At 45.7% G+C, this 26,447-nt stretch overlaps 1 pseudogene across 1 annotated transcript; it reads left to right on the forward strand.

Moving 5' to 3' along the window:
- Window positions 1-20: 20 nt before the first annotated feature.
- Window positions 21-25,353, forward strand: LOC309617385 (free fatty acid receptor 2 pseudogene; annotated as a pseudogene). The gene has a single exon. The product of its transcript is annotated as a free fatty acid receptor 2 pseudogene (transcript).
- Window positions 25,354-26,447: the final 1,094 nt, after the last annotated feature.

The raw sequence follows: 26,447 nt of genomic DNA on the forward strand, positions 1-26,447 counted from the left end.
AACCACTGTGATGAATATACCTCTTTGGACACATGAAAAAGTATATCCATATAATAAACTCATGAATGTCAACTCATTGGATCAGATGGTATTGGATTTTTAAGTTTGAGAGATGTCATTAAGTTGCACCCCCCGGAGAAGTGTCCCAAGTAACAGGGGGAGAGAGAGGTGTAGGAGATGAGGTCAGAGAGTGACGGGTGCAGGAAGCCAACACAGTTGAACTTGGAGGCTACTGTAAGGGCTAGGGCTTTGATGAGTAAGATGGGGAGACTGTGGGATTTTGAGTAGAGGAGGGACAGACCTACTCATGTTTTAAAATGATCATTCTGGCTACTGTGTGGAAAGCACACTGAAGGGGACAACAGAAGCAAAGGGACCAGACAGGAGATAATGAAAGAACACAGGTGAGGGATGGTGATGACAGCCTGACTGGGGTGGTACAGTAAATGTGGTGAGAAGTGGTTGGATTCGGGATACCTTTTGAAGATAGAGTGGAAAGGACTTGCTGATGGAGTCGTCAAAGCCTGAGAGATATCTCTGAAGAGTCAAAGGTATCTCTCGGGATTTGGGCCTGAGCAACCGGAATGGTGGGTGGCAAGGTCTAGGCAACCTGGGGTCCCGCTCCTGAGGTGCTGGAAGTGAGGGCCTGGACAGGCTGCAGCTGGGCAGGCGGAGGCGTCTGGGGAAACTCAATTTCCTAACAGATGAGGTTTCCTGATCTTAGACTGTTTCTGTGGTTTCAAAGGAGTTACATTGAACTGCAGTGAGCTAAGCTGTCCCGGGGCCCAGCTCGAATGAAAGCAGTGACTAACTCGAGCCCAGTTCCCTGGTTGGGCCCATATTCCTCATTCCTCTTTGCTTCCCCTGTTGGTACGTGCTGGGCTGCACACTTCTGTTCCCTATCATCTTAAAACGTTTCCCAGTCACTCCATTTTTAGCATCCCCTCATCTGACTGTCACCCCACCTGTTGTCACGGGATGCTGAAGAGGACAGTGGTGGCTCTGTGTTGTCAAGGTGTCAGGGGGGCTCTGAACCAGAAGGGAGCTGTCAGATTCTGACTGGCTGCGGAAGCTTATCGGGACATATCAAAGTCCCGGAGAGGAAGGTAAGATCAACAGATGAGACACCGTCATCCAAGGTCCAACAGCTCCAGATGATGCAGCATTCTCAGGCTCAACCCTGCGTCCTCTTACACAGCCCAGCGACCAAGCAGCCAGACCTGTCTTCCAGGATCAGCCACGCTGGCCCCTGACACAGCGAGCTTGTTCCCATCGCAGGGCTTTGGTACTTGCTGTCCCCTCTAGCTGGAATGCCCTCCACACGGCTGGCTCCTTCTCACCAGTTCAAATATCCCTCCTCAGCCCAAGCCTGTCTTAAAGAAAACCCTAGGCCAGACTCTCTCTCTAGGTTTCCTTGTTTGCTTCCTTCCTTTACTTGAAATCCCCTGGTTTGTGCGTTTACCTGTTTAACTCTGTGTCTTGTTCACTCATGTCCCCAGCACCCGTGCACAGGGTAAGGGCTCAGGACCTTTGATGACTGGGAAGCGGAGCGCTGGTGAAAGGCATGGCCTCGTGGAGAGGAAGTTCACATGCATACATTTGTGTGAATCACTCTGAGGTGTACTTGGTTGAGCTGGACTTGACATGCTGCACTGCCCACTCCCATGATGCAGCTGTGTGGGGTCACTGAAGCTTTGTGATTCTGTAAAACAACTTAGTCTGAATTCCCCTAAGACTCCAGCACCAATGAGGTCCCAGTACTGGTGACTTGGGCGACAGAATGGAGATAAGAGAGAGGAGGCAAAAAGCACAGGTTCTGACCTATTCTTTGCTTGTATCATCAGCTAATAAGCTCTTACAGGCACATCCAACTTCCATCCTTTCACTCCACAAGTATTTAAGTGCCTACTATATGCAAGGGACTATGCTAGGTTTTTCCTAAGGACAGACTTCAAAATAGTCATTTCCAGAAGAGCTAATCTTACCTAGACTCAATACTAACACCCCATGAGAAGGGGTGGGGTCACCCCAGGAGGCACTGCCCTTTTCTAAGCTGAAAGGGGGTTTCCTGAGAGATTCCTGACCTGGGAATCAGCTATGCATGGCTGGGGATAGGGATGGAGAAAAGAGGTCCCTCTCTTAGCATTTTAAGATAATGAGAGCAGCCCTATCCGGCAATCTTCACCTTTCCAGTAAGTTTCTGTTGCCAATCAAATGCAGATAGTAAAACGGCACAAATTACTTTGGTAGAGAACGAAAGATAATTATGTTGCCTTCGTCTCCTGTGTAGCAAGAGTCTGTCATACAGAGTGAAGTAAGTCAGAAAGAGAAAAACAAATACTGTATGCTAACACATATATATGGAATCTAAAAAAAAAAAAAGGTTCTGAAGAACATAGGGGCAGGACAAGAATAAAGACACAGACGTAGAGAATGGACTTGAGGACGCGGGGAGGGGGAAGGGTAAGCTGGGACGAAGTGAGAGAGTGGCGTGGACATATATGCACTACCAAACGTAAAGTAGATAGCTAGTGGGAAGCAGCCGCATAGCACAGGGAGATCAGCTCAGTGGTTTGTGACCACCTAGAGGGGTGGGATAGGGAGGGTGGGAGGGAGACGCAAGAGGGAGGGGATATGGGGATATATGTATACGTATAGCTGATTCACTTTTTTATACAGCAGAAACTAACACAACATTGTAAAGCAATTATACTCCAATAAAGATGTTAAAAAAAAAAAACAAAACACTTCCTGGGTGCCCATTCTAGGATATATACCGTGTGGGTTAGGGAAGGAAGCCTGCAGCAATGTAGAGAAACCACTTGGGTACCAAGGTGGGGAGCGATGAGCTAAGTGAGAAGAGATCCTTTCTGGAGCAGAAAGTTGTCTGAGGGTCATGCTTCCTGGGTCATGGGGAGAGAACCAGAGCCTCTGTTGGGAGGGTCAGGCAGCCAGTGGCAAGAGAACCACATTCCTTGAGGAGAGACAAAGCATCCCCTATGTGTCCACTTCTATGTGTCCATAGAAGATGAGTGTCCACATCTTCTATGTCTGCCTCAGGATGCCAGCAGGGAGCTATGTGAACCCTACACAGGTTGGCGAGAGAACAGTGGGAAAAGAGGGTGGTCCAGGCAGAACAAAGATCACGAGGAGAGGGGAATGAGTGGGGAGAAGAGCCAGAAAGAGACTGCCTGGCAGCAACATGGACTCAGGATAGTCTGAGTCCGAGGGAAACATTTGTAAGAAGGGACCTAATGGCATCTGCAGAGACGCGGATGGACCTAGAGACTGTCATACAGAGTGAAGTAAGTCAGAAAGAGAAAAACAAATATCGTATATTAGCGCATACTTGTGGCATCTGAAAAAATGGGTATAGATGATCTTATTTACAAAGCAGAAATAGAGACACAGACGTAGACAACAAAGGTATGGACGCCAAGAGGGAAAGGGGGTGTGTGGGTTGAACTGGGAGACTGGGATTGACATATATACACTATTGATACTATGCATAAAATAGATAACTAGTGAGAACCTACTGTATAGCACAGGGAACTCTACTCAGTGCTCCGTGGCGACCTCAACGAGAAGGAAATCCAAAAAAGAGGGGATATATGAATACGTATAGCTGATTCACTTTGCCGTACAGTATAAACTAACACAATATTGTAAAGCAACTATACTCCAATTAAAAAAATTTTTTTTTAATAAACACATAATTAAATTAAAAAAAACAAAAGGGACCTAATGGGCCGGAGGAAGTCAGGCAATGCTCAAGATACTAACCAGATTCAGCCAGAGCTTCCTGGAAAGAGAACAGGAAATTGAGCAGGTCAGGGATCTTGAGAGAAAAGATGAAGAGGGAACAAGTGAAGGCAGAGTAGCGGGGGCAGAAAGTGGATGCGTGTGCAAAACTGTTTGGGAAAATAGCCCACGGGAAGGAAAAAGAATAGATTGCTTGGAACGCAGAAGGAGGAGAAAGCGCAAAAGAACAATTGCAATTTGGATTCTGGAAGAAATATGTTTGGTGGGGACAGAATTTTGTAGGGGATCCAGGCCAAGCTGCCTTGGAAAGAGCTCAACTATTGAGCTACCTCTTTTTGACCATGTGACTCTTCCAGGTATAAAAGACTATCATTTGTGGGGGAAAATAAAGTGGCTCAGTTAGACAAGGTTCCACCTGCTTCTGAGACCTGATATATTTGCAAAGCCATCCATCTTCCTCCAGGAGAAGGCAAGGCACCCGACTTTGCTGGTGCTCAGGGAAGAGGCTGTTGGGATCACAACCCTAGGAGGAAATGGGATGGAAGGAGCGTGTGTAGCTAAACTTATGAAAAGGGAGCAGAGTATGGGGTTTACTCTCAAAGGAGGGGAGGGAAGAGGACACAGAAACGAAAAGGGGGCCAGGATAAGTCAAGGGAGAGAGGGTGCTGGTGAGGGCCAGGGCATGGGTGAGGGCAGGAGGAAGAGAAAAGATGAGCTCCGTCCCAACTAGGTGGGGAATCTCCCTGTTCACAGGGCCCACTACTTCTGAGATTTTCCAATTGGGGAGTGAGATAGACAGATGGGCCAACAGCAATATGTTACCAGTAATAGGTTAAAGACTCAAGTTTAATTTTAAATGTATACTTTTTAATTAAAGGAGATTAAAGGTTACTCTTGATTGACATAAATCTCACGGATATGTGCTTTCTTCAAGGGGAGAGAAGGTGAATCGGCAGGCAGTATATGGGAATTGTGGCAGTTCTGGTGAAATCACTGGTTATATGTGGTGCAGAGGAAAACAAGCTGATGCTGAGAGGACTTAGAATGATTTTCCCAGAGTCACGTGACTGATCTGAGGCATGGCCTGGGCAGCAATCCTGGTTACCTGGTCCAGGTCAGTTCCCTTCTGTTACCCCACCCAAACCTACAGGTTGTCTTTGACTGGCTCCACATGGAATCAAGAAGCTGGGCATCTGGGACTCACTTTGGGCTTTAGTTGCTTTTCCCTCAGGTTTAACCACACTCCCATTTTCAGCGGTGAAGCTGAGAATCTTGTATTCAAGCTCTGTGACCTGGGGAGAGGAAAGAAAAAGAAAAAAGACAAAGATAAGGAGAGAAAAAAGCCACAAGCAGGCCGAGTAGAATTTGGAGAAGCTCAGAGACAGTCTTGGGATTACTCCGTCCCTGTGATGAAGCACAGTTCACACAGCCATTCATTTATTGACAGATGTTAGTTCAGCACCTACTATGTGTCGGGCACAGTTCTATGTACTGGGGACAAAATGGTGAACAAGACAGACGATGGCACTGCTCTCACGAAGTGCCCTTTCTAGTGGGGACTTGGAGACCTCAGAACTTTTCCTGTGGGAGCTTCTGAGACATCAAAACTCTTAGGTCTCTCTCTCTCTCTCTCTCTCTCTCTATTTGTAGAGTGGAAATGGAGAGGGGGAGGGTTCTAAAGAAGTAATTTGGTTGTGAAGCAAGGAGGACTTCTTTCTCCCTGACACACAGGAAGCAGATAGCACTCCGTCTGCAGGGTTAGGAATAATCAAGCGGTGAAGCACGGTGGGGAGATGCAAAGAATCTGATTCGCCTTTGTTTGGGGCTGGGAAACCCAAAGTCAGAGAGGATTCTGACACCATCTTTTGTCTCTTCAGGAAGGATGGCCTCAAGTCTCCGAAACCAGGTACTTTTCTTCATCTACTTCATATCTTTTTTCTTTGGTCTCCCTGCCAACCTCCTGGCGCTGCGGGCCTTCGTGGGGCGCGTCCGCAAGCCCAACCCGGCACCCATCCACATCCTCCTGCTCAGCCTGACGCTGGCGGACCTCCTGCTGCTGCTGCTGCTGCCCTTCAAGATGGTTGAGGCGGCGAATAATTTCTTCTGGCCCTTGGGGGACATGCTCTGTGCCCTCACTAGCTATGGCTTCTACAGCGGCATCTACTGCAGCACGTGGCTGCTGGTGGGCATCAGCGTCGAGCGCTACCGCAGTGTGGCTTTCCCCGTGCAGTACAAGCTGTCCCGCCGGCCCGTGTACGGAGTGTTGGCTGCTGTGGCCATCTGGATCTTGTCCTTCGGACACTGTAGCGTCGTGATCATTGTACAATACTTACCAACCAACAAGTCGACCAGTGATGCCCGAAACCTCTCTTTTTGCTATGACAACTTCACCCCAGAGCAGCTGAAGGTGGTGCTTCCTGTGCGGCTGGAGCTGTTCCTCGTCCTCTTCTTCATCCCCATGGTGGTCACCATTTTCTGCTACTGGCATTTTGTGCGAATCATTCTCTCCCAGACCCAAGTGGGAACCCGGAAGCGCTGGAGAGCCGTGGGGCTGGTGGTTGCGACCCTGTTCAATTTCCTGGTGTGTTTTGGACCCTACAATGTGTCTCACGTGGTGGGGTACTTTCATAACACAAGCGAAAGGTGGCGGGTGTGCACAGTGTTGCTCAGCGCCCTCAATGCTTGCATGGACCCTTTGATTTTCTATTTCTCCTCCTCAGCTGTGCGCAAAGCCTTTGACAAAAAGCTACAGACGCTGCAGAGCTGGGGTGCCTCACTGTCAGGGTACTGCAAGAGAAGAGCTGCGTAGCTGGCTGCAGAGAGAGGAAACGGGAGCTTAGGTGCGGCCAATGTCACCTTCACCGGAGACTAGATTTGTCAGCTTGGTGTTATGTTTCTACGGGGGAAGGAGCTCAAAAAGGGGAACAATGAAACAGAACCAGGGCGAGTTCTCCTGTGCCTAGCTTAAGGGGCAAAGAAAAGCAGTGGGCCTCGCAAATCCAACTCATCCACTGGGAGAGTGTTTTCATTTTGTTCCCTGTGGTCTATGACATTTCCTCATTTGTGGCTAATACTGCTTCATGGTAAGCCACAGGCCCTTTTATCCTGGAATATCGGAGTCTTGGAATTCCTTGCCTTCCCCACTCAGCGTCTATCAGATGGTCGTATTCATTTACAGGCATACCTCGTTATATTGCGTTTCACAGACATTACGCTTTTCACAATTTGAAGGTTTGTGGCAATCCTGTATTGTCAGATGATGGTTAGCATTTTTTAGCAACAAAGTATTTGTAAATTAAGGTATGTACGTTGTTTTTTCGGACATAATGCTATTGTTCAGTTAACAGTCTACAGTACAGTATACGCTTTTACATGCACTGGGAAACCGAAAAATACGCGACACTTTATTGTGACATTCACTTTATTGCAGTGGTCTGGAAACAAACCCGCAATGTCTCCGAGGTATGCCTGTATGTACTACAGAATTCTTAGCTCTATCCTTTGCCCTGAATCAGAAGCGGGCGGGGGTTCCACGTATTGGGTCTGAGCATCCAGCACAGGCAGGTGTCTGGAGAACAAGACGAGGTCCTTGCATGTGAGCCCAGAGGACAAGTATCCTGATCAAAGCAGTTTCTGGCTCAGGTTCACAAAATGGGCAAGAAAAAAGTCCTTCAGAGAAAAGTCAGCGGTGGTGTGAAGAAACTTGGGTCAGGATACTTCTTAGTAGTTATGTCTTATTTTCAATCCCCAACATTGTGTATTTATATGCTTTTTTTCCTTGATCAATCTTGCCAGAGGTCTGTTAATTTGTCTTTTCAAAAAACCTAGCTCTTCTCTGGCATTTATCCTGTTTTCTATTTCATTGATGTCTAATTTTGTCTTTATCGTTTCCTTCCTTCTACTTTATTGAGTCTTTTCAGTTGCTCCTTTTCCTACTTTTTAAGGTTGGATACTCATTAATTTTAGCCTTTCTTCTTTGCTAATGTAAGTATATAAGGCTATTAATTTCCCTCTAAGAGTAGCTTTAGTGGGATGCCACAATTTTGAATTGCAGAATTTTCATTATTTTGAGTTCTAAATAGGCTCTAAGTTTCATATGATTTTTTTCTTTGACCCTTGGGTTTAGAAATGGTTCTTAATTTTCAAGCATATGGATTTTTTCTTCATCTTTTTGTTTTTCATTTCTAACTAAATTGCACTGCCATCAGAGAATACTGTTTGAATAGTACCATGTCTTTGAAATTTGTTGAGAATCGCTTTTTGGCCTAGAATATAGTCCATCTAATGTTCCAGGTGTAAAAAGAATATAGGTTCTGCAATTGTTGAGTGCTGGGTTCTCTCTTTATGTTTTACATCAAACTTGTTAATTTGTAATGTTCAAATTAAATATCATAAAACCTTTATTCACTTTTGTCTGTTTGATCTATCAGTTGCATGGGGAGGTGGGTTACAGGCTCCTTCTATAATGGTGAATTTGTCTATTTCTCCTTATAGTTCTGTCTTCTAAGATTGTTGAATGTCTTTCAACATTAATTTGCCTTAAAATCTATTTTGTCTGATATTAATATAGCCACATCAACTTGGTTTTTTTTTTTTTTTATTAGTATTTGCCTAGTACATTCTTGTCCATCCTTTCACTTTCAAACTTTCAATATCCTTATGTTTTAGATGTGTCTTTTATAAGCAATATATGCAGTGGTTGGATTTTCCTGTTGTCTGGTCCTACAATTCAAAAGTATATGTCTTTTAACTACATGATTTCATTCATTTATATTTATATGATAATAATTTCCAATAAATTTGGATTGATTTCTGTCATCTATTTTTAAACACTTTCATTGAAGTGTACATACATACTGAAATGTACACACATATCACGCATGGCCTAATAATAAGTGTACTGGTCAGATGAATTACCACAGTGAACACATTCATTTAAATAAATTTTAAAGAAAAGAAACATTTACCATCTTATTTTGTGCTTTCTATTTTCCTCACCTTTTAATATTTCTTTTTTTACTTCCCTTGCCATCCTTTGGGATTAAGTTGTTTTATTTCTTGTCATTTCTCATATCATTCTCATATTGATTTCTCATATCACTGACTTGGATATTTTATGCCCTGTTTTATTACTTTAGTGGTTATTTTAGATATTTTAATATATTAGGAGTGCCTTAGTTGGTTTCTCCCTTTCTTTCTTCTTCCCTTTAAATAGCACAAATTGAGGAAAAACCAATCCAGATGGCATCTAACTATGTGAATCTAGTACAGCAGCTCTCAAAATGTGGTCTGGAGACCCCTTGGGGGGCCCAGAGATCCTTTCAGTGATCTGTGGTATTAAAACTATTTTCATAATGATATTAAGATACTAATTCCTTTTTTTTAATCTCATTCTCTCACAAATGAATGTACAGTGGAGTTTTTCAGAGGCTACCTGACGTGATATAACAATGGACTGAATGCAGAACAGATATGAGAATACAGCTGCCTTCTACTAAGCTAGACATTAAAGAGATCTGCAAAAATGTAAAACAATGCCACTCTTCTCAGTAGGTTTTTTTTGAAAACAAAGTTATTTTCATAGAGATATGTTATTTATATTAACATATAATGGTCTTATGATTATTATTTTTAAATAAATTAATACATATTTGAAAAATAAAAGTCTTAATTTCTAATATGGTAAATGTCAATAGCTTTCATAAATGTCAACATCTAAAATCTATATAAATGTGAAAAATCTCTTTGGGGTCCTCAGTAATTTTTAAGAGTATGAAAGGGTCCTGAGATCAACAAGTTTGAGAACTGTTGGTCCAGTTAGATGACAAACATGCTTGTTCTGATGAATGCAATTGCACATACATAAAACATCATGCTACTTGGTGTTTAAGCAGCTAATGATTCAAAATTTCATAGTTAAAGTTTAATGCCACTTAAACTTTCATAGATGTGAGTTTAAAGTCTGCCTGGTGAAATGCAAAGCTTTTTGATGTATTAAGTGAGATGTAAAAACCAGAACAATTTTATCACGAGATAGAAAGTAACAAAACCGGTTTAGATAAATAATATATAATTGCTCTGCATAGGCCAATATGTTCATCACTTTATGCTAGTCAAGAATCTTGTTCTAAAGATTTTTTGCACTGGAGTTTTTCTTTTTGTTTTATGGGACAGGATTACCTCATCTTCATTTAGGTGGTGATATGCTGTTCTAAAATATAGATAGAATTTCTGATCTTAGAAGTTATATTAACTGGAGGAAGGGGAAGTCTCAATACTGATTATACTTGCCAGTGTCATCCTGAAAAGAACTGTACATTTGATTTTTTTGTCAGCAAAGACTAAAGAAAGGGGACTTTCCTGGTGGTCCAGTGGTTAAGACTTCACCTTCCAATGCAGGGGGTGCGGGTTCAATCCCTGGTCATGGAGCTAAGATTCCACATGCCTCGTGGCCAAAAAAACCAAAAAAAAAAAAAAAAATCCATAAAACAGAAGCAATACTGTAACAAATTCAATAAAGACTTTAAAAATGGTCCATATTGAAAAAAAATCTTTAAAAAAGTATCCTTAAAAAAAAAACCGATTAAGGAAAGCTCATCAGGGTAAAATTTATGAACATACTTAGTGTGCTTTATGCGTGGGGGGTTTGCAAAGCCACAGTGAAAGCCCCTATTTTGCAGTTAGAGTACTTGTTAACATCTAGTTCATATAATCTAGTGCAATGCAACTACTGTTGCACCTGCTGATAAAATAAATAATTCCTGGAGCATTGTGCAGTGTATTATTGTTTGGCAAATATAAAATTATGTTAAACATGTATTTTCAAGCCACCCACTCCATCCTACTTGCGTAATATCCCTCTGAGATCGTCACCAGCTCACTTGGCAGAGGCTATATGCCCCCATCCCCACTTAGCTGGAGAACTGATGGCTTACGGGGAGTCTACTAAGAGCCCAACTCTAGCATTTACAATATCACCCCCATGAGGAAGCCCTGCTACAGGGGCAGGGTGCAGAGTGATAAGAGGAAGGCAGGGAAGAGTGAAATGATTTGTGGACTTGAAGATTTTCCACCAGCATAACAATGCTGCTTCGAACATCCTTGTACATGTCTTTTCGTACACTTCTTGGAAAATTCCTCAAAGGAAGGAAATACTGGGAGCACTGGCATCTGCATTTTCAGTTTCAGCAGAAACTGCCAAACTACTCTCCAAAGTGATAGCATAAATCCAGCTCTTTCTGAAAAGCAAAAAAAAAAGACTCATAGTACAGAAACCCCACTACCACTACCACCTTCCTTCCCATGAGCTCTTCTTCCAACTCTGGCCTTGTAGTCAACATAAGGTCATGACTGGGTGGGTACAGACCAGGCATGCACTACCTGCCAACAGGAAAAGGAGTTCAAATGAGGCCTGAGACCCTCAAAGTAACCCAGTGGATTGGCATATGCGCCAGACAAACACATGGCATGTACATGTATATAGACTATGTGTGTATGTCCATATACATATATACACATGGGCAAAGTGGGGCAGAGAAACTCTCCAGGCCCCTGGGGTAAAGGAGAGTGGTCCCTCTCCCCATTCCTCATCTTTCTTAACCAAATCCAGATTGTTAGGAACATTCAAGGAGAGCATAAAGGTAGAATGATACAATTAAATGTAGCAGAGAGAGGTTTCTCCCTCCATTCTGTTGTTTATATGGGAAGTGCACATGTGCTGGGGAGAAATGGTGACTGGAAGAAAGTCTGGGTCCTGGAGGACAGCTCAGATTGACGATGGAGTAAAAGGAAAACAAGATGCTGGGATTCTGAGGGGGGATCTAGGGGGTGGCGGTGTCAAGTGTCCTGGTTCGTGGGGATGAGAACGTAACCTCTGTTGGTTCTGGGCCATATAACATGGGCCAAGACAAGACACAGTTTCTGTGGAACCACGAAGCATAATCTGTCATGTATTTATGTGTTTTTGTCAAATGGCTTCCAAGGAAACTGGAGTCATCTTGGATCGATGTGGTTTAAGCAGAGCTGAGGTGGGGAAAAGGCAGAGGTGATGCAGAGTTCAGGGGACGGGACACTGGGAGACAGAATCAGAGGCCCTGCCTGCACACAGTGACGGGCCGTGTCAGGACCCCAGCCCTCTGCGGACAGTTGAACACGTGGCCCCACTTTCTTCTTACGTACTCATGTGTCTAGGGATTCTAGAGTGGTTTTGTGAGACAGGGCTGAGGAATAGCCAATTCAATTGGATTCTGACTAGGGAAGACGGACCAAACAAGGAGTGAGGGCAGGGGCAGGGACAGGAGTACATGAGCAAACTCATATGCACGTTCGTTTGGTTAGCCCAGGAAAAGATGTAAAACAGGATACCTGAATTATGAAAGCAGAACCACACGTGAAAGAGTAATCATGGCTTGAGATCTAGAGAAGATAAATTAGATTTGTGGAAACAGAGTTTTTGGGGAAACAGAGAGGGCTGAGTGGCCTGAGAAAGAGCTCAACTCTTGACCTTCCACTTCCTGACACATTGCAAGTTCAAGTGTAAATGTTCTTGGCTCCTGGGAGACCCTGAGATGGCAGAAAGTACCTGTGTCTCTGCACCTTGTTCCACAAGTTGGTAAATGTCCATTCAGGGCTGAACTCTGAGAGCCATCCGCTCGGGAATGGGAGGAGGCTAGTCATCCAAAACACAGAGCGAGTGCCTGGGAGAAGGCACCTTAAAATCCGACCCAGAAAAGGAAAAGGATGAGAGGCCCAAGTGACCACAGGGTCATCCAGTTGGGGAACGAGGTGAAGAGTTCACTGCCAGTGGACGGGTGAAGTCAGAAGAGTAAAGGTCAAGAAAACTGAGTGAGGACTTGAGATTAACCGGTGGAGGGATTACATAAATTGAGGTGGGGAGGCACCAAGTAGAACTGGTCTTCCTCGGCAGAGTAGGGAAACGCCCTGGCATTCAGCTGGCCTATGATCTAACAGTCCTTACCTCTGTCCTGAGCCTGTTTCCTGTGCGGTGACCTGCTGTGAGTGGATACCTGGAGTTTTGCCTGCCAAGCGTCCTTTCCTCCTTCTTCTGGTAACAGCATCCCACTTTTCCTTTAGTCAATCACTCCTTCTCTACTCTCAGTCCATGTGGCATGGGGTGGGGGGTTGGGAGGAAAAGGCTGGCTCCAGACCAGCAGCAGGGGAGGGCATGCCACCCAGACTTGGGTTCATGCCCAAGCCAGTCCATCCAGAGTCAACCAATTCTAGATTCTTCTGGAATGATTTGGAAAGAGGCACACTCTTTCCACAGGGTGGTCAGGCTGGTAAAATGTAATCTTGGAACTCTGGGGAGCCATCTTTGCCACTACTTGGAAGGGGCCTGAGAATGAAGCTGGCATAAGAAAACAGAACTAAGACACGGAGACACATGACCAGCAGCTTCGTTTAAGCACCTGGATCGGGCCATTCCTGAAGCAGCTTTGCCCCAGACTCTTCAATTACATAGCCAAAACTTCCCATTTTTCCTTAATCAGCCTGGATGAGTTTCGGTCACTTAGAACCAAGATATTAATACAAACAGTTGGTAAATAATTTGTCACCAATAATAAAGAATGGGTGTTTCTGAAATATATCTTTTGTGATATTTTAAAAATAAATTAGAGCAGATTTGAAGCTATCTTTCTCATAATTTCACCAACTCATTTGCATTTTGACATGCAAGGGTTAGAGGCAAAGCCCATGGACAAGGAAGGGCACATAGTTCTGGACATGCTGGGGACTGCCTTCGCTGTCTAATAGATCAGATGCTTGGTTAACAACAATAACTTAAATCAGAAGAAGTGTGTTCTGCAGGTTTTTTAATTTATTTATTTATTTATTTATTTATTTATTATTTTTGGCTGCGTTGGGTCTTCGTTGCTGCACGCAGGCTTTCTCTAGTTGCAGGGAGCGGGGGCTACTCTTTGTTGTGGTACGCGAGCTTCTCGTTGCGGTGGCTTCTCTTGTTGCAGAGCACAGGCTCTAGGTGTTTGAGCTTCAGTAGTTGTGGCACACGGGCTCAGTAGCTGTGGCTTGCAGGCTCTAGAGTGCAGGCTCAGTAGTTGTGGCGCACGGGCTTAGCTGCTCCACGGCATGTGGGATCTTCCCAGACCAGGGCTCGAACCCTTGTCCCCTGCACTGGCAGGCGGATTCTTAACCACTGTGCCACCAGGGAAGTTCCTGTTCTGCAGTTTTAAAAGTGTTTCCACACATATAATCACAACTGAGTCATAAGATAATCACTGAAGCTGGTTTCTTATGCATTCTTCATCAGCGAGGGCTCCAAGGACCAGAGAAGCTAAGTAGCTTCCTCGAAAATATACAGCCAGGCAATGTTCACACCTGAACCAGAATCTATGTTGATCCTCCAGGTCCAGTGCTCCTTTTATTCCACCAGCTTCCTGAAAAGTCAGGAGCCAGTGGGTGGGACTCAGAGACAGCAGTACAGAATTTTGTCCAACATCCACTGGGTGTGCTGCAAGGAACACTAAAGGGCTAAATGTTAGGATCCTGGGAGGGGAAATGAGTCTGCTGGGGCCTCTGCCTGGGTCGCGGAGAACAGGGAACATTATAGAGAACTTCCTGTGGACTTGGCACTGTTCTAAATGTTTCACATGCTCTAAACCATGATGCTAGCTCTCCCAAAAGGCTCTCGCTGCAAGGCGTCAGGAAGACAAAGGCCCACTCCCTTCTCCAGAGATGGAGACACCAGCCTGCATCCTTATTTGTCTTTCATTCCTTCATTCAGCTATATTTACAGAGTACCTGCTCCACGTCAGGCCTTGCTCAAGGTGCGGGGAATACTATGGTCAACGAGACAGAGAAGCTACCAGCTTGCACGAGGTTTACGTTATGGAAGTGCTCTGGAGTTGGAGGATACTGGTGCATCCTTTTAGGTCTAGCATTTAGACTCTCCAGGAATGAGATGCACGATTAGACGATTACTATGTGACCAAACTAATAAAAGACTCCAGGGACTTCCCTGGCAGTCCAGTGGTTAAGACTCGGCGTTTCCGTTGCAGGGGTCTCAGGGTCGATCCCTGGTTGGGGAACTAAGATCCTGCATGCTGCACAGTGCGGCCAAAAAAATTTAAAAAAAATAATAATAATAAGGACTCCAGATAGTTAACAATGTTGTTTTGATAATATAAGTGTGGCTTCCTCCTCCTCGTTTCTGGGCCAAGGGGTGGTGAGAGGCAGCAAATAAAAAATGCTTGTTTGCTTAACCTGAAAGTATGCCTATGTGTGTGTTTCTAATTATTAGGCACAACAAAGAGCTTTTACCGGAGCATTATAAAACCAAACCTGTGACCTGAGTAGCACTTCTCAGTCACCAAGAAGTGTTGACAAACAAAACGATTTCAGATCTTGGTAAAACACGATGAAGCAAACAAAACGGAGTATTGTTTTCCATTAAAGGAGGAGAGGACTCCTTTAGATGGAGTTGCCAAGACAGGGCTTTCTGAGGAAAGATAGAGAAGTAATCAACTATTGACTTTCTGCCAATGACACGGCCGTCTTGGTAAAAGCCTGACCCTGGAGCAGAGCCAGGTGAGGAGAGGCAGCTCCAACACTGCCACCTCGCTAGGAGCCTGAAGACTTCCTTTTGGAGGCTGCCACCCTCTTGCTCAATAAAAAATCAGAGTAAAGCGAAGTTCTTAGATGGCGGCTTGTGCTCTGGGAAAGGGCCTTTGACGGCACGGAGTAGAAGGACTCAGGAGAGGGCCACGCTGTTGGGGACAAGGCAAGGGCTTCACTTCCAAGAGGTGGACAGAACCAGGGAGGGGGAAGGGAGGAGGGTTAGAGAAATGCCAATGGGAATACTGCACAGTGCTGAATGGGGCTAGCGTGGGGCAGAGGGAACTAACAAGGTCATGGCCACGAGGCAGAGAGACATCGTTTCTGCCCCTTGGAACTTCTGACTCAAGCTGTCAACATTCTCTCTGCTGAGCAAGAGAGGAATGGGAGAAGTTGCAGTTGGAATGCTCTGGGAGTTTGTCCAGCATGTGAGCATAATCTGTCCCACGTGTGGCCACTGGAAAAAAGTTGAGGATCACTCCGGGAAAGAGTTTACTTGTCTGGTTACAATTTACAATAGAGAACTATTTTCAGTCTTGCAGAGTGTTTTTGCAAATGTTACCTCACTTATTCCCCCAAACAATCCTGCCCTATTCACACAGGGCTACAACCCACAAGGAAGCCCAGAGAGGTTAAGGGACTCCCCAAGACCTCACAGCTGATCAAGACAGAGCCCACATGGGAATCTAGCCTGTCTCCCCGACTGGCTGGCTGACATCCCTGAGCTCTGCCTTTGGAAGGTTCAGGAGGGAACCAGGCTAAAAGGCATTCAGAGGGGCCAGCTGGCTCCCTTTCGACCTCCCCTTCTGCCTCTGGTCCCCGTGTTTCACAGCTGAGACTTACAGTTTCACATGAGCACCAGGTGTCCAGAACAGGACTGTGAACTTGAACAACATCACAAAGCCACTGGACCTACTCTTCCTCTGTGACAGTGGCTCTCAAACCTTAGTGTGCACCAAAATCTCCTGAAGGGCTGGTTGAAAGACAAATCGCAATGCTCCGCCCCCAGAGTTTTTGATTCAGCAGGTCTAGGGTGAGGGGTCAAGAATGTCCATTTCCAGCAAGTTCCCAGGTGATGCCGACGCTGCCAGCCCAGAGGCCACGCTTCGAGAACTGCTGATCTGTGATACGATAGGCGTCTTCCCCTCTCAGAGGGGAGAGTGGTTATGGGACTCTGGAATCCTCATGAGAATAATTCTTCAGGTGGAGGAGTAGGAAGGATGAGAGGGCTAGAAGAATTCAATAGAGACCTAAGGAGGCTGGTCTTCCGTAAGCTACGATAGAAAAATCCAGTAAAGAAAAGAAGTAGCAGGAAAAGATCGAGAAGTCAGCGGGAAGCAGTGAGATGTGAAGGAGAGGATAGAACGCTGTGGTCCAGCCTCGCGTTTCACTTCAGTTATCAAACAGCAGTATCACAACTTCTGTGTCCCCATACCACCTGCAATATGATTTACTTATGGAGTTTTTAAAAAATCGACTTATTTTTCTCACACACAATTTAGCCTTATCCTAAACAAAGATAAAATAATAATAGTAACAGCCAGTACTATACATGCCTGCTATGCCCCAGGCACCCGCTTACATACACACATTTATACATATGTGTACACGTGTATACACACACACATACGTGCACGCATACGTATACACATTCACTTCAATCCTCACAGCAACCCTACAAGGTAGGTGTATTATTATTCCCATTCCACAAATGAGGAAACGGAGGGAGGCCTGGAGATGAGTCACCTGCCCAAGGTTACACAGCCAACAAGTAGCAGAACCAGAACTCCAAGCCACACAGCTGGCTCCAGAGTCCATGCTCTCACCTCCGGAAACTAGAGGTTTAGTGGGTTAACTATAGGTTAGGTAACTTGCCAAAGAACACATGGCCAGAAATGGGTTGGGAACCGAGATTTGAATATAACTTGATGACTCTAAAACTTGAGTGTTTCACTCCTGCATACATCTCCCTATGGGTTATGTGTGGTGATGGCAATGAAGGGGGTGTGCTGATCTGGGATAGAATCTGGAGAGGAGCTTGGAGCTTTGCCTAAATTAGCCCTGGACACAGCTCCCTCCATTGACTTGGGCTTGAGATGCCATCTTGCCTTCTCAGTACCTCTTGACCTTTAGTAAAAATAAACCAGAAGCTGACTTTCACTGGTCCACATCATAAAACAACTGTTTTTGTTTTTGAAATATAAAATTATATCAAATATGCTTTTTCAAAGTGGTTACTCCATCGCATGCCATACCCTCTCTCCCCAAATACCCCCCACCACCCTCTGTTCCTCAGAGACTAAAGGATATGCGTCAGCCAGGCCTGGGAAACAAACGCTGGCCTGTAGAAAAGTCTCTTGATACTCTGCAGGCCAGAGTAGGGCCTGCTTTCAGTACGAATCTCTGTTGACCTCAGGAAAGCACTGGACAGGGGTGGGGTGTGACATGCAGTGTAGCATGTCTCATTCCATATCAGCCTAGAGGGTTGTAAAAGGGGGAGGAGGTGAGGCCAGCGACCTCCCGGGTTGGTCCTTCTCTCCCTGCTTATCCAGCCTTAACACCTGGACAGGAGCAGAACAGACCGTCCCCAGGCAACCATGGGTGGAAAGGAGGTAACAGCAGGGGTCTAAGGATCCTGGGAACCACCTGTGACTTGACTTCTGCTCCAGAATGAGATTCCTCAGTAATATTCATAGTCAGCAAGGGTGGCAAGAAAAGACTCAAGGAGAAAAGCCACTCTCCTCCTTCCCGACATTTCCTTGCCCATGAGTCTGTGTCATTCACTTTAAATCAGAATGTCACGAACATCTGTAGAAAATAACAACAGTAAAACGATGCAAGTAAAGTTAGTCAAGAGACACAAAGGACAGTGTCTTCTCTATGTTCCTACTAGTCTGGAAAGTGGGCCTGTGCAGGAGGCCAGTGAAGCGGGGAGACAGAGAGAGATGGAGGGGTGAATGACAGACGCCAGGTCCCCGTGGGGGTCCGTACATCGTTAGGCCTCCCCAGTGCCTGGGGGCAATCAAAGCCCTGACAGACAGCAGAGCAAAACACTCTTGTACCCCAATAGGTAACCAGAGGGGCCTTCAAAAACCACACATCAGATCATTTCATTTCTCTGAGGAAAGCCCTTCCATGGGTTCCTGTAACTTTGGGGATGAAACCCGAATCCTCCCCTTGCACTACGTGATGAGCCTTCCCTCCCCGCTGTCGCCTCTCCGACCTCATTTCCCATCAGCCTCCCTCAGGTGCATTCTGCCCCAACCACGCTGGCCTCCTTTCAGTTCCTCCATCACTCTGAGCTTTGTGTTGCCTCAGGGTTTTTGCACAAACTGTCAGCTCTTCCACAGCCCCAGCAGGGTTCCTTCAAGTCTCTGCTCAAGTGCCACCCCTTCAGGGGACACTTCCCCACCACTCAGTTAAAGCACTCTCACTCCCCGCACGCACCCCGTAACTCTGTTGCACCATCCGATTTTCCTTCATAGAATGTGCCACGCAAAAAAATATATATATATATATATCTCCTCTATATTCACGTAGATACTGTTGTATTCTCCCCCTATCCCCACCAGCTGGAATGTAAATTCCATGAAGGCAAGAACGATGTCTGTCTTGCTTGATGCTCCGGCCCCTTTCGTTCACGGAGAGGTGAAACGCAGGATCTAGTTGTCACCTTGCCCTCGGCTTCCTGATCCAAGAGACTTGTGGCAGCATCTGGGGAGGCTACGGCTGTCCGGGGCGCATGACGCTCAGGAAGAGGACACTGGGGAGAAGGGAGGAAGTGGCACAGAAACCAGGCATAGAACCTGGGAGAGAGAGGAGGCCTGAGAGCAAGTGTGGAGTCTCACGCCCCAGACAGCAATGGGCTTAGTGGGCCTGCCTGGACTCGGAACACCTTTCTGGGCCGGCTGGAGCCCCTGGACTTGAAAGCCAGCACCCCAATTTCTAAGATATATACTCTGCTGGCCAAAGAATGCCGTGTGATACAAAACTGGAGAGGTTAACCTGCTTTGACTGGATCATGCTGGGAAAGGAACAGGAACTTGGTGAATTCGACGTAGCTCTGGGTTGGGGTGGAGAGGAAGGGAGGTGAAGAAAGAACAGAAGGAAGGGGTAAGACACAGTAAACAGAAGTGACCTGAAAGAAACCTAGGAAGAAAATCTGGGTTATGTGAATGACGGATGTAAAGAGAGGTCTGGGAGAACAGTCAGAACTTGGATTCTGAGAGATCGATTCGCAGGGGCAGGGACTTGAGGGGAGGCCGAGTTCCAGCTGCAGAGGAGCCCACCAAGTGCTCTTCCTCTCTGACCAGTGACTCCGGTGGATGGGAAAACTCTGTGGCCCTAGAAGAGAACAGCCAGCAAGGGGCTTACACACCTACACCCCCTCCCAGAAGCCTGGCGACTTTCCCTGGGAGCACTTTGGGAAGCACCCCGATCGCTGTTGGTGTTCGGGGAGGTGGGGTGCAGAGCGCACACCAGATAAGCACTGAGACTTCTGGAGGACTAAGTGGAAGGTGCCACTCTGAGTGACAACCCGACGGGTGGCAGCAGTGAAGGAAGTAGATGGAGTCTGAGTACGAATGCAGGCAGATGCTTACACGGGTGCCGGGCCAGACTAGAGCCCCAGGCAGAGTGGTCCATCCCAGCCAGGCCGGTATGTCTTCCTCCTCAGCTGGTCCTTTAACTCAGCATTTCTCAAAAGATATGTTGAGACACACTGGTATGTGGCAACCAGAGGCAAGAAACACAAGTCAGTGGTTCCTGGTAAAATTGAAAGGACCAGGGTTTGTGAGTTTAAGTAAACAAAGAAATGAGCAGATACAAAGTGAGCTGTGACAAGGTCATTGCCAGCTATGGGTATTCTGTTACACATTCTAGAGAGAGCAAGAAGGGGGACCATCACAGTGCAGACTGGGGATTGCACAGGACCTGAGCGTAGCACGTCCTGACATAGAACTCCTTCCTTTGGTGCTTTGGGAACTTGCCTTTTCCCACTCTCACTTCTGTGGTTCAAGCAGGGCTGACCCCAGCCTTCAGCTACGTGCTGCAGGCACGTGCAGCGGCTAAACCACTCTCAGCCGGCAGGGCCAGCCTTGAGATCCCGGCTGGGACCTCAGGACAAGAGGCACTCCGTCTGCACAGGCTGTAATCCTGAACTGCCAAAGAACACTACTTGGCACAATCTTACTGAGAAAAGGGCCATCAAACTCCTCTTTTCCCTCAAACCAAGTTCACCCTTCTAGAGAGAGCCCAAGAGGCATCTGGGAGAGTCAGACAGAATTCGACACCGGTACGACTTGCAGACAGTCATGTCTGTTACCACCTTACCTTCGTGTGGCAGGAGGGCACTTCTGAAACTTCCAAATCCTTGTAGGAACACTTCTGGTCCAGGAAAGGTAGAAGCAGCAAGTCTGAGGCGTCAGGATGAGGTAGGAGGCAGATGGGCCCCTGGGCAGAGCAGCTGGAGCTTGTCAAGCAGGGTAAATTGGAGCTTTGTTTTCCCTGGACACTCCAAGGGCAAAGTTAGTGGCAGGAGCTGAGCCCTGCTGAGTAAAGAGATAAGACGGCCACGTCTATCACTCCTGAGGTCAGGGAAACCTCCCCAGTGGCACATGCACAGGAAGGCTCCTCGGGGGTCAAAAAGGGAGGGGGCGCCACCCCGTAATAAGTGTTGTCAAACCTCCCACAGGCCTCTGTGTTGGAATCCATCTTGGCAAAAAGATGCACATGCATATTGGGAGGGTCCTAGGGCAGGGCAGGTGTGGAAAAGAAACGAGATAATTGGTCAAAGGTAAACAATGACGGGGAAGAACTGCCCTGTATAAATGATTTAACTGCCTCTTTGCTGCACTCCTCCTCGTTAGGGAGGACGCCCACACTCTTTCTCTCTAGGTGTGTATCTCTGCTTCTGTCTTAAATAAACTGTTTCTCTGTGTGCTCTCCCACTTGTTGTTCTGCGTCTTCAATAATAAACTTTGTACCGGATTTTACAGTTATTGCCTCTTTGAGAAATTCATTTTTCAAACGGGGCAAGAGCCAGGGGAACTTTGCTTCTAGCCTCTCGTCCCGGGTGCTCTAGCGGCTAGGATTCCTGGTTTTCATCCAGGCTACCCAGGTCCAATTCCTGGGCAGGGAACTAAGGTTTCACTTCAAGCCACCACTCACTGCTGTCTCTCCCAGAACAAGGAGAGGAATCAGGGCAAGTAAGTAGTCAGCCCTTCCCTGAGACACAGGATGGGATTTCTGACAAGCAGACTCTTTACTGCATCGAGGATGTCACTAACCCTTGTATGAGGGAGAGGGAAAGGAAGCACTGACAGATGTTTCAAAGAAGCAAATGGTAGAAGCTCAGTCAGTCAAGCGTGGGGAAAAGGCACATAAAATCAGGGAGGTACTTTATCCTGATTTTTCTCAACTCAAGCAGAGCATGCTCAGAGAGCCACACTTGATTCCACAATTCTCTGCATCTATGACCAGCCTGGCAGCCTCATCCATGTCCTTAGCCGAATGCTGCCGGGACCTGCCACTTCCACCGCTTCACGGCCCCATCCAGATGCGTCTGCGTTCGCCTTTACCTAGTCTCACCTCTGCTTCCACAGCAGCATACTCTGCGGCCCACGGTTCTCAGCTGGACTGGCACTGAGGATACGGCAGCGTGGCTTTCCTGGACAACCGGGGCTCTCCCTCCACCAACCATGTGGGACGGCTGCTGCTTCAGCGGCCATGCTCCTGGCTCCTATCCTACAGTGCTGTGCTTGGATTATTTCACCGAGAAACAGATGACACCTGTGTCAAAAAAAATACAAATAAATTTTGCCCAGTGACAGCTGGCTGGGGTGCTAACAGACTATTTACATCTAACCTTGTGTCCCTAAGACAAAACTGACTGCCTCTATCAGAACATGGTTTGAATTATATTCATCCAATCCTAGGAGGGACTCCAGGGGCCGTAGAACCTGACAATAGTGTGGCTGGTTGCAATGCTCTGTGTAGGACATTCTTTCCCATCTGCTGAGGTTTTTTTCCCTGAGAAGGCCAGATCTGATGGTATAGGTTGAGATGGGTTCTTCCTTGGGCACACAACAGGCCCCCGGGGATGCAATGCAAAGGTGGCAGAATTGCGGGAAGAGGAGGCTCACCTGCAAAAGTTGCAGAAGTGCAATTTGGAAGAGACTACCAGTTTTTCCACTTATTAAAAAGTCTGATTTTTAACAGCACATTGCACCCAGCTAAAAGACCACTTTCCCAGCCCTCTTTGCAGGTAGGTGTGGTCATGTGACTAAGTTCCTGTCAGTGAGTTATTAGCAGAAGTGTTGTGTGGGACTTCTGAGAAGTCTGTTAAATTGAGAAGGAGTGAATGCTTCTTCTTCCCTTCCTCTATTCGGTTGCCAGGAACATAGATGTGATGGCTGGAGTTCCAGGTTTCATGTTTGACCACGAGGACTCAGGCCACCTAGGACTGGAAGAACAGAGGGCTAGAGTGCTCCAAAGTTTTCCTGGGGCTGCCAAACACAATCCTCGATTACATACCTTCAGGCTGCTTTTATGTGACAGAGAAATATAATTCTATCTTATTTACACCACTATTAATTACCTAGGGTTGTTACATTATGTGCAATAGAATCCAGTCCTAACTGATTGAAGTCTCAGCATATATCAACTTTACAGCAAACTAAAATTTTGATCTTCAGTTTTTGATGACTTTTTTTGATGACATTTAAAATTCCATTTTCAAAATGGAATTAGAATAATTTAGGAGGCAAAGGAGAGCAGCAATATCACAAAAGCAACCATTTATTTGGCCTTATTCCTCCCTTTTGTTCTTCTCCATCCATCATCTGTTTTCCTTCCAACATTTATGTTGGTTAATATCCCTCTCTAAGTGGTAGAAGTTGGAATAGTGGGTATCTCAGGGGTGGGAGGGTTGCTGACTGAGGTGGGCATGAGGGGACTTGTAAAGGTGCTGAAAATGGTCTCTATCTTCATCCAGTCAAGTGATCACGCAAATGTATATATATGTTAAAAGTCACCAGCTTACCCCTAAGATTAGTACTCTTTATTGTGTATATGTTACCCTTCAATCAAAACAATTTCTAAAAACCCTCCCTAAAATTCCACACCTCTTTTTTTTTTTTTTTAATTTATTTATTTATTTATTTATGGCTGTGTTGGGTCTTCGTTTCTGTGCGAGGGCTTTCTCTAGTTGCGGCGAGCGGGGGCCACTCTTCATCGCGGTGCGCGGGCCTCTCACTATCGCGGCCTCTCTTGTTGTGGAGCACAGGCTCCAGACGCGCAGGCTCAGTAGTTGTGGCTCACGGGCCTAGTTGCTCTGCGGCATGTGGGATCTTCCCAGACCAGGGCTCGAACCCGTGTCCCCTGCATTGGCAGGCAGATTCTCAACCACTGCACCACCAGGGAAGCCCAAATTCCACACCTTTTTATGGCCATGATAGATATTATAGTCTTTGAAGTATTCTTCCTCTCCATATTTGCTATTCCAGATTTATATAATTTTGGTACTCTCGCCTTCTTCCTAACCCAATTTTGTCAGATTGGGAAAGTGCTCAGTTAATAATCATTTTCCCAGATGCCCTTGTAGCCAGGAGTTGTCATGATATACAGTGCTAGCCAATGAGAACTAGGCAGAAATTGGGCGGGTGGGGCTTCTAGGAAAGCTATAGAGGTCGGAGAGAAGATGGCGGAAGAGTAAGACGCGGAGATCACCTTCCTTCCCACAGATACAGTAGAAATACATCTACACGTGGAACTGCTCCTACAGAACACCCACGGAACGCTGGCAGAAAACGTCAGACCTCCCAAAAGCCGTGTGGACGAAAGGCTCTTGGTGCTCCAGCCAGGCATCAGGGCCGTACCTCTGAGGTGGGAGAGCCAACTTCAGGACACTGGTCCACAAGAGACCTCCCAGCTCCACGTAATACCAAACGGCAAAAATCTCTCAGAGATCTCCATCTCAACATCAAGACCCAGCATCACTCAATGACCAGCAAGCTACAGTGCTGAACACCCTATGCCAAACAACTAGCAAGACAGGAACACAGCCCCATCCATTAGCAGAGAGGCTGCCTAAAATCATAATAAGTTCACAGACACCCCAAAATACACCACCAGACGTGGACGTGCCCACCAGAAAGACAAGTTCCAGCCTCATCCACCAGAACTCGGGCACTAGTTCCCTCCACCAGGAAGCCTACACAACCCACCGAACCAACCTTAGCCACTGGGGACAGATACCAAAAACAACGGGAACTACGAACCTGCAGCCTGTGAAAAGGAGACCCCAAACACAGTAAGATAAGCAAAATGGGACGGCAGAAAAACACACAGCAGATGAAGGAGCAGGGTCAAAACACACCAGACTTAACAAATGAAGAGGAAATAGGTAGTCTACCTGAAAAAGAATTCAGAATAATGATAGTAAGGATGATCCAAAATCTTGGAAACAGAATAGACAAAATGCAAGAAACATTTAACAAGGACGTAGAAAAACTAAAGAGGAACCAAGCAATGATGAAAAACACAATAAATGAAATTAAAAATACTCTAGATGGGATCAATAGCAGAATAACTGAGGCAGAAGAAAGGATAAGTGACCTGGAAGATAAAATGGTGGAAATAACTACTGCAGAGCAGGATAAAGAAAAAAGAATGAAAAGAACTGAGGACAGTCTCAGAGACCTCTGGGACAACATTAAACGCACCAACATTCGAATTATAGGGGTCCCAGAAGAAGAAGAGAAAAAGAAAGGGACTGAGAAAATATTTGAAGAGATTATAGTTGAAAACTTCCCTAATATGGGAAAGGAAATAGTTAATCAAGTCCTGGAAGCACAGAGAGTCCCATACAGGATAAACCCAAGGAGAAACACGCCAAGACACATATTAATCAAACTGTCAAAAATTAAATATAAGGAAAACATATTAAAGGCAGCAAGGGAAAAACAACAAATAACACACAAGGGAATCCCCATAAGGTTAACATCTGATCTTTCAGCAGAAACTCTGCAAGCCAGAAGGGAGTGGCAGGATATACTTAAAGTGATGAAGGAGAAAAACCTACAACCAAGATTACTCTACCCAGCAAGGATCTCATTCAGATGTGATGGAGAAATTAAAACCTTTACAGACAAGCAAAAGCTGAGAGAGTTCAGCACCACCAAACCAGCTTTACAACAAATGCTAAAGGAACTTCTCTAGGCAAGAAACACAAGAGAAGGAAAACACCTACAATAACAAACCCAAAACATTTAAGAAAATGGGAATAGGAACATACATATCGATAATTACCTTGAATGTAAATGGATTAAATGCTCCCACCAAAAGACACAGGCTGGCTGAATGGATACAAAAACAAGACCCATATATATGCTGTCTACAAGAGACCCACTTCAGACCTAGAGACACATACAGACTGAAAGTGAGGGGATGGAAAAAGATATTCCATGCAAATGGAAATCAAAAGAAAGCTGGAGTAGCAATTCTCATATCAGACAAAATAGACTTTAAAATAAAGGCTATTACAAGAGACAAAGAAGGACACTATATAATGATCAAGGGATCGATCCAAGAGGAAGGTATAACAATTGTAAATATTTATGCACCCAACATAGGAGCACCTCAATACATAAGGCAAATACTAACAGCCATAAAAGGGGAAATCGACAGCAACACAATCATAGTAGGGGACTTTAACACCCCACTTTCACCAATGGACAGATCATCCAAAATGAAAATAAATAAGGAAACACAAGCTTTAAATGATACATTAAACAAGATGGACTTAATTGATATTTATAGGACATTCCACCCAAAAACAACAGAATACACATTTTTCTCAAGTGCTCATGGAACATTCTCCAGGATAGATTATATCTTGGGTCACAAATCAAGCCTTGGTAAATTTAAGAAAATTGAAATCGTATCAAGTATCTTTTCCGACCACAACGCTATGAGACTAGATAGCAATTACAGGAAAAGATCTGTAAAAAATACAAACACATGGAGGCTACACCATACACTACTTAATAACGAAGTGATCACTGAAGAAATCAAAGGGGAAATCAAAAAATACC

This window comes from Balaenoptera borealis (assembly GCF_965194805.1).
Source record: "Balaenoptera borealis genome assembly, chromosome: 19".
Classification (NCBI taxonomy): domain Eukaryota; kingdom Metazoa; phylum Chordata; class Mammalia; order Artiodactyla; family Balaenopteridae; genus Balaenoptera; species Balaenoptera borealis.